This window comes from Ascochyta rabiei, chromosome 13 (genome assembly GCF_004011695.2).
Source record: "Ascochyta rabiei chromosome 13, complete sequence".
Classification (NCBI taxonomy): domain Eukaryota; kingdom Fungi; phylum Ascomycota; class Dothideomycetes; order Pleosporales; family Didymellaceae; genus Ascochyta; species Ascochyta rabiei.
Window position 1 is genome coordinate 783,079 of NC_082417.1, and position 9,179 is coordinate 792,257.

At 39.3% G+C, this 9,179-nt stretch overlaps 13 annotated features.

Annotated features, from left to right (window-relative positions):
• Positions 1-6,039: part of a mobile genetic element that runs on past the window's edge.
• Positions 1-6,040: part of a mobile genetic element that runs on past the window's edge.
• Positions 5,782-6,040: a long terminal repeat.
• Positions 6,040-6,196: a mobile genetic element.
• Positions 6,041-6,044: a direct repeat.
• Positions 6,041-6,785: a mobile genetic element.
• Positions 6,346-6,394: a tandem repeat.
• Positions 6,785-7,039: a mobile genetic element.
• Positions 6,969-6,986: a tandem repeat.
• Position 7,040: 1 nt separating the features above from the next.
• Positions 7,041-8,003: a dispersed repeat.
• A 2-nt stretch (positions 8,004-8,005) lies between these two features.
• Positions 8,006-8,256: a mobile genetic element.
• Positions 8,249-9,082: a dispersed repeat.
• Positions 9,083-9,179: part of a mobile genetic element that runs on past the window's edge.

Sequence of the window (9,179 nt, forward strand, 5' to 3'; positions counted from 1 at the left end):
AACAGTTTAGTGCCTATGTGCGTTAATTGTGTTAGTAGGCAGGAAAGGCGCTGCTGGCGTTGCGCCTAAGGGCATTTGTGCTGCCCCCTGTAGGTTTTGTTTAAATAGCGCTTGTAAATAGTAGTCTAACAGCTTGTTTAGTAATATCCGCCTTAAGCCCTTTAGGATTAAGCTAGTTAATAAGCTTATTTACTTAGGTAGAGTGACAACTTCTATAAGCAATTATAACTTGTTATTTTTTATTAGCTAACAAGCTTATAGCAGGCAACTGATCTGCGCTGCGCTCTCTGCGTAGTAAAGGGCCTAATTAGGGATAGGTACTTCTTCTAAGTACCCTCCTTAGTTAGGTTAGGTTTTAGAGCTACTAGATACCTATAGGGAGGGGGCTGTCCTCCCTATACATAGTTTAAAGAATTTGCTAAGCCCTGTAGCTGTTAGTTAAGCGCTCGAAAGAGCTGCCACTGGTAGTTACAGGTGCTCTTTTGCCTATTTAAGGAGGGGGTTGTCCTCCCCAGCAATACTACAATCTTCTACCTCTCTCTTAACCTGCTCTTTTTCTATATAATTAATGCTAAACAGGTTTAGGTGTAAGACAAAGCGCTTGTAAGCCTGTCTAGGGAGCGCTTTTGTAAGACTGTTGGCTGGCATCTCGCTCGTTTTAAGGTATGTTACCTAGAGATTTCCCCTAGCGTACTCTTATTTTAACTACATATTCTAGATATCTATATAGCACAGCTAAGTGGTAAGCTACTTACTCTCTTCTACTACTAATTAGATTGTTTGTTAGTTGTTGCAGAAAATCTCCTACAGCACCTCTAAGTCTAGCTAAAGTTCGTGTAGAAACCGTTTAAGAGCTGCTACTTCCTTAGCCACATGCTCTAACGCTAACAACTTTACTTTAGTAGTCAAAGTCGTCACTGTTAATTAACGTGCTGCTTTCTAGATAATTAGACCACTAAAGAGCTACACAATATACCCCTAAGAGGAGTATCTAGTCTCCTAATTGTTAGCAAATAACGCGTCCCTACAGATAAGCAATTAGCTGCCTTAGTAAGCTCCGTACTGTATCCCTAGGTGCTTTGTTTAATAGAGGTAAGCTATAACCTAAGCTGCTGCCTTAAAGTAAGCAGCTTCTAGATTTATAAGATAATAGGACAGCTAAGAGGCGGCATACGCTACATCTGGTTAGATTATAATTGCTGTGTAGAGAATAGATCCCACCTACTCTTAAAACGCTTTAACTTCTTACTTTAACGCTTGCCTGTTATGCTTAAGTAGCTCTTCTATTAGGAAGGGGACTGTTAGGAAGGATCCCTTCTCTACTACTCTAAATTTAGTAGCGAGCTTGTTAATATAGGCGTTGTACGCGAGTGTAATAGTTCTAGCAGTTCTGTTGCGGATAATACGCACTCCTAGAAACTATTCAGCAGCTCTATAGTCTTCTATCTGGTATTTGGCCATTAATAAGCTTATAAGATGCTTTATAGCAGCTTAATTGTCCTTATAATAGGCTAGCAGAATATCGTCTATATAGAATAGTAGCACTATCCAGCGTTTAGCGTTATAGAACAGGTAAGGTTCCTCTTTTAACGCAATTAGGCCAAGCTTCTAGAGAGTGGCTAAGAGCTCTTTGTACTATAGAACTGGCGAATCATATAACCTATATAGAGCCTGTAGAAGTAGGACTACCTTCTTAGGTTTTGTAAAGCTATCTGGCAGCTCGCAGAGCACTTAGGGTTGGTCCTAGCGGCTTGCGTTAAGAAACGCGCCTGCAACGTCATACTGATAGAGCTCTAGGTTAAACTAGGCAGCTATTGCCACTATAGTGCAAAAAGACCTAGAGGCGAGCGTTGTGGCGTAGGTTAAGACAATTAAATCCTTAGCCTGTAGATCTCTGCGTACACAGATCCTTACCTTATATTTAAGGAAGTAACTATCTTAATCTAGCTTATATATAAAGACCTATTTAAGAAGCAGAGGCCTAGCTAAGGCGCTTGCTTGGTCTATTTCTTTCTAGGTTCTCTTTTCTATAAGTGTGGCTATCTCTTTCTTACAAGCCTGGCGAAATAGAGCTCCTAGTAGGTAGTAGGCGAGATCCTTCCATTTCTTTGGCAAAGGTGGGAGCTTGTTACAGTGCGTGCGCTGCTCTAAAGGGATTTTTTCCTTCTTTAAGACAGACGCCGCGAGCACCGCGTAGATAGTAACAAGCTCTCTTCTACTTATACTATATTTGTTCGCATGTTTAAATAGTAGGTAGATAAGCTAGGAGTACCCGTGCTTTCTTATAGAGCTTATTACTAAGTACTGTCCTACTCTATCCTTATAATCATTAGCAGGTTCATTGCGCTCGCAGTTATCTATCCAGCGGCTCTGCCTTGTGGCTGGACCCTAGACTCTTTGTTAATACGAGCGTCTTGTTACTGCCTTATCTGCTCCTGTTGTCCTTTAAGAAGGTATTAGAACAATCAGTAATACAGGTCTTAGTGGATCTTCTTCCTTAAGATCCTTGTTATCTACTAGCGCGCTCCCTTCCTAATTAGGTAAGTGCACTTCCTGTAAGCCATTAGTTAGATTCTCCTCTTTAGGAGCTTCCCTGCCTAAGGCCAGTGGCTCTGGCTCAGGCGTTGGGTCAGGGGATGGGAGGCCTGTTTCTTGGTGTCGTTCTGCACAGATCTCTAGCGGCTTGCTAGCCAAGCTTGCCGCGCGTACAGTCTCTGTCTCAGGAGCTCCTTTATTACTAGACTAGCTATCTAGCAATTAAGATTGCTCCCAAGTGTCACCCCCAAGCTGATGCTTAGAGGACTTGCCAAGCGTTAGGTCTCTGTTAGGGAGCTTGATTGCTTCTCCTGCGTTTGTAATCTCGCCAGGTTCATAGAGGATTTCTACCACCGCCTCTGCTTCTTTAGCGCTTATAGTAGTAGATTTATCTACTCTATTATAAAAGAGCTCCTTATTAAAGGTTACGTTGTGTGTTGTTATAACCTAGTTAATTATAGGGACCTATATCTAATAGATGTTAGATACTTAGTACCCTACAAGGTAGCTGATATGCCCCCTTAGAGTGACTTTAAAGCCCCTCCGATTACGCCTAGCTGCTTGTTCCTTGTTTAAGGGGTAGGCTTGGCAGCTGTAGGCGTAAATCCCGCTCTAATTAGGTCTTAGATCTGCTGTTGCTACCCTTACCTGCTCTAGCTTATACTATTAGAAATACTAAGTAAACTAGAGATTAAGCTCCTTATTTAGGCTCTGTAGCTTGTGTGCGTGTAATAGGCTTATGTTATAGAGCTATGCCGCCGCTACAACAATCTCTAGCTAGAGCTTCTAGGGTAGATTTGCTCCGCTCCTTATCTTGATAGATTTTGTGATTATCTCTTAACTAGCTCTTTCTGCTCCTCTATTCAGCTCGTGTGTGTATAGAGGAGAGGGATCTATATCTATTTCCTAATTAAGCGCCTAGCGCTTATATGCTGAGCTCCCTTTCTATAGAAGTGTTACTATATTATTGTCTTAGCTAATTTTGTAGATTTAGAGCTTATACTAGGTATATACCTAGCTTATAAAGTTTATAAGGACCTGTAAGATCTCTAGTTATGTTTTACCTTATAAAGTAAACACAAAGAGCTTCCTACTATAGTACTCCTTAATTACAAGCGTCTATAATTCGCCTCCTCTGCCTAACAGCATATTAAACAGGTCCTAGCCAACTCTCTAAAACAGTTGTGCTGGTCTCTCTCTCTTTCTCTGTAATATTACTTGCTTAGTGTAGGTTGTTGAGCAAATCTTATAATCTTTTTGGAGCGTCCCGTTGATACGCACGCCGCGCGCCTTTGTTACCAGCGCTTAAAGAGCCTCTAGGCATAGATAACCAGCTTAGGCGTGCCACAGCTGTTTAGGCGAGCTGCGTAGGTAAGATTTATAGGATTGCTTTGTTGTTACTGCGTTAAGGATGGGAGGATAGAGAGAAAGTGGCTTGTATTTAAGGAAAGTAAGGTTGTAAGCGCGCTTGAGAGTAGTACATACAACGCTCCTATTAAGATCTTTAATATATCCTATACAAAGAGAGCTGTCTAGACCTAGGTACCAGACTCCTTTCTCTTAGAGGCGAGCTTCTAAGATTATGTTAACATAGAATCCTTCTATAACTACAACATTCTAAAGGAGCAGGTCCTTAGTGTATAGGCTGCGCTTTCTGTACAGAGCATTCTTAAACAAGTAAGCTCCTTGTCCAGATATAGGGAGCGCCTAGGTACCTGCTTCTACCGTGTTAGTGGGCCCAGCAGGGCGGAAAGATCCAGGTACCAGCCGATTAGCGCTGTTAACTAGGTGCGTAGCAGCTCTATTGTCCAAAATAGTACTATCTATTAATAGATAAGCGTTGAAATCCATAAGGTTATATACCCTAGATCCCACGTTCTCTACTAGATTTGTTATTAATTTTAGATTAATTAGAGCTGCTTAGACGTTGCCAGGAAACTCTACTTTCTTGGTTTAGCTAGTAGCAGCTGAAGTAATAGCTAATAGAGCGTTTGCAGTCTATCTAAGCCGCTCTATTGCCTTTTAGGTTTCCTTGTGCTCTTAGTATTTAAGCCTCTAGCAAGTCTCTTGCTTATTCTTTTTGCTTATCTAAACAGGTGGTAAGGAGCTCCCTCTAACAGCAGTTTTAAGGAAACGGCAATTAGTAGGCTTCTATTTGTGGGTCTTGCCTTTTTATTTACAAGGGCAGACGTATCCTAAGGAGCTGCTGGCGTTGTTCCTAGAGCTCCTGCCCGCGTTATTTTGGCTAGATAGAGCGTCTAAGCGGGTACTAAAGGTTGCGAAAACGCCTAGGTTATCTTTACCTAATCTTATAGTATACTTATACATTAACCTACTAAAGACCCTTAAAACCTAGTCTAGAATAAGCGTTTTAAGCCCTAGGATACTGTCCTAGATAATCCTTTAGCTTATTGTGCGGGCCTACTCTAGGGCGATCTAGTAGCTTAAGGCATCTAAGAAGTCTTGTACAGCAAGCTCCCTAGTAACCTTAGAGAGCTTATATAACTTGGCTTGCATATACAGGTATAACTATTTCTAATACTAATCCTATAGAGCGGCTCGGCCTTACCTAGCAGCTCCTAGGTACTGCCTGTACTCTGCTCTAACCTGGTTTTTGGTGCTTATATCTGTTAGAGCGAGCTCCTCCTTTAGGGCTTGTACAAGCGATTGTAGCATTGTAGTGTTTTAGGTAACAAGCTTCACTATTACTAGTAACAGGATCGCTAGGCTTACCGTGGTATTGACCTAGTTCTAGAGCTTCTGAAGGCGCTCGGCCTTAGCTGCCTACTTGCTCGCTCTTATTTTGTACCTAAGGAGCTCTTAGTTGTAGGTCTTAAGGATCATTAGGCCTGTAGGAGGCTCGTTGGGTTAGACGCTCTGGGCTCGGGTCAATTGAGCCGGCGGTTAGGTGGGGGCAGAGCCTATGATAGGTAGCCTAGGGGCTCCATCGTGCATCCCTGGGGCGTCTTTAGCGTCTAGATCCACTAAATCCCATATGTTACAAAGCTTAGCGTGCCACATAAGTTAAATAAACCAATTAGGCTAATTAGACCTTGATTTAAGTTAATAGGGTCCTGTTAGGATACCTAAGAGAGCTTAAGCATTGTAGTTAACTAGCTTGCCTATAGTAGCGGTCGTAGAGTTAGGATTAAAAAGATAATTAGGCAAAATTAGAGCGGTTAAGTAATGTCTAATAAGCTTGTTGCTGAGTGCGCAGGGAGATCTACTGTGCTTAGGAAGCCAGGCTTATAACTGTAACAGAGCTTAGAGGACTATACTTAGGTAATTAATTAATTTAATTAGTGTCTATATATTTAATATGTAACATGTTGCTTAAGTATAAAGGAAATTTAGTTATTATGTAATCTTGCTTACTTAAGCTTTGTAGGCGACCCTCAGGAGCTTAGTGGTTAATTGTGGAGAAAGGAGCCACTCAACAATAATCCGCAAGCTTAATTAGATAGGGGAGCACCCTATTGGTCATCTATAGGCTCGGCTGCGCGACATTAAAGTATATAGTTACGTAGGAACATAACCCTTATAGTTTATATTTAACCTTATTAATTAAGTTTGTCTTTAGAATCTTAACCTGCGCTTAAACTAGACAGTCTACTCTGTACTATTCAGTGCACCCTATCTTTACAAGCTTTGCTTAGTTAATAACCCTAACTAATCTACTAGTACTTATCCCTAAGAACTAATAGAATTAGTGCTTATAGTCTTTAACTAAAGTATAACTTTAACATTTTAAACACCCCTAAGATAAGTACTATTAGATTCTATGCTACCTCTAGTAACTCTACGTCTAGCAACATTAATATAGATATAACTATTACTACTAGCAGTATAAATATTAATAAGCCTAACCTTTACTATAGAGATTATAGTAAGCTTAATAACTAGCTTATACAGTAGGACCTCTTCTTTACCTTCTAAGGCAAGAAGGTTTCTAAGGCTAAATAAGTAGTCCTTACGGCTAGCTACATGCGTAGTAAAGCGTTTAACTAGATTAAGCCCTTTATGCAGCAGTACTAAGCTAGCAAGGCCCTAGATAACATAGATAAATAGATAAAAGACTTTAACCTATTTAAAGAAAAGATTAAGCTAATCTTTAGAGTCTCTAATAAACTACATATTACTTAACGTAATATTTAGAAGATTAGACAGGACAAGTTAGCTGCTAACTACGCTGTAGAGTTTAAACAGCTTACTACTAACACTAACTAGGACAACACTACCCTAATTACTATTGTGCTGGTGCACACGGTAACTTCCTTAGTAAGAACTAGGATGCTTAGCTAGTGTACGTAATCTGGCCGGCAGAGGGGTATACGAGACCTTAACAGGAACTATTAAGGTAGGACACCTACAATAATAACTAGAAACACTTACTTATAGAATTTAACTACTATAATACCTGTCTCTTTAACTCCTAATAATAATAATAATAAGTATCCTTTCTAATGTGCCTGCTAACAAGATGCTTTAATACTTATACTAGAACAAAATAGTAACCTAACTAGAGGGCATAGTATAGCAGGCAATATTAAAATTCTGCTACTCTAAAGGCTAGGGTATAGTTTAGGAATTATCCTGTTAACTCTAGACTAGGACGTTATTATCTAAATACCTGCCACTCTAAAGGCTGGGGCACAGCCTAGGAATTATCCTGTTAACTCTGGACTAGGACGTTATTATCTGAATATCTGCTACTCTAAAGGCTAGGGCACGGCCTAGGAATTATCCTGTTAATTCTAGACTAGGACGTTACTATTAGACCTATTATTTAGAAAACAAGCTTAAAATAAGGCAGGCATCTAGTTAACCTAGAAAAGCCTTAGTAAAGGGACTATCTTAGTTAAATTTCTAATGCTTATTATATATATTATCTACATAGTTCCGCTTAGCCCTATTCCTTAGGACCTGCTTAGCCCTATTCCTTAGGGCTTAGGACAAGAGGAACATAAAAGACAGGGACTAAGCTGCTCTAACAGACAGAGTAATTAAGATTACTTTAATTATAAGAAACTATTATCTACTTAATATAATAGACTACTAAGGATTAATGTACACTACTATAGATAACCCTTTAGACTCTATAGAGACACTGTCTTCCCTAACAGAAAATAGCTGTTAGGTCGTTGTTCTAATAAAAGGAAGGTCTATCTAACTTTCCTTTAATAGAAAGAAAGTTATAGAGTTTCTTAATAACTATAACTATATAGCAGAAAATAGAAGGTTAAGTAACAAGTAGAAGGTTAGGGTCCTCCCTAACTACTACTATAATTACTACAGGAGGTTTATTAAACGCCTAAAACCTTACGCTTTAGATAATTAGGTTAAGCTTTAGATTGCTATAAAGGATTACTAGAAAGAATAGGACACTGCTTAACGCATAGGCAATTAAGTGTTCCTTAAAGCCTATGTTAAAGAAACCTCTTAAGCCTTCCCTAGACTATTATACTACTTGTCGCGCAGCCGAGCCTGTAGATAACCAATGGGGTGCTCCCCTATCCAATCGAGCTTGCGGATTATTGTTGAGTGGCTCCTTTCTCCACAATTAACCACCGAGCTCCTGAGGGTCGCCTATAAAGCTTGAGTAAGCGAGATTACGTAATAACCAAATTTCCTTTGTACTTAAGCAACACGTTACACATTAAATATATAGACACTAATTAAATTAATTAATCACCTAAGTATAGTCCTCTAAGCTCTATTACACTACTATACTAACTTTATAGTATATAGTAATATATATTAAAAGAATAATTAAATTCTAACCTCTAAGGAAGGATACTACTTCTTCTTAGGACTGCTAAAGGTTAACAAAGACCTTATCCTCTTTAACATGTAAAACAGGCTAGATATAAAGGATTAATCTTTATTTATACTTAATAATATCTATAATTTTATAAAAAGGGTGTATAAGCAGCGCTAAGGCTTAAAGGAATTAGCGCTTAGAAGGGATAATAAACATACTAAGGAAACCTAGCGCCTTATAAACAGCACTAAGGAGCTAATTAACACTAAGTCTATTATTACCTAGGCTGGGGATTAACTAGCTAGTTAGGGTAGTAAGAGTAAAACACCCTTACCTCCTAGTGTTAATAAAGACGTTAAAGAGCTTATCTAGGCAATAGGCGGATAGAAGTTATCCCTAGCAGAGGTTAGCACCCTTATAAACTCTAACAATTAGATAAGAGAGATCCTTTAGTGTCCTACTAATTATACTTACTTTATTTCTTAAGCAACTAGAGCTAGTGCTACTTAGGAAAGGAATAATAGCTCTTACATTACTAACGCACCTAGGAACGTTAACCTAAGATAAGGAGTAAACTACTCCTAAGGAAGAGAGTACAGTAACTCCTACAACATATATAGAGAGCTAAACTACTAAGCCTATAAGTGTAAATTGTATAGAGTACTTACCTGTATAGGGTAGTACAGTTTTTAACTTAACTAAGACAGTTAACGCAGATACTACTTTAGTCCTGCTTACTATTAAATTAAACCTATCTAAGGATCTATCCTGCCTACTTATTAACTTTAACGTACTCCACGGTCGAGCGGATCACACGATCGAGCGGATCACTCTGCCAAGACCACACCAAACCTCCACCCTACTACGCGATGCCTTAACAACA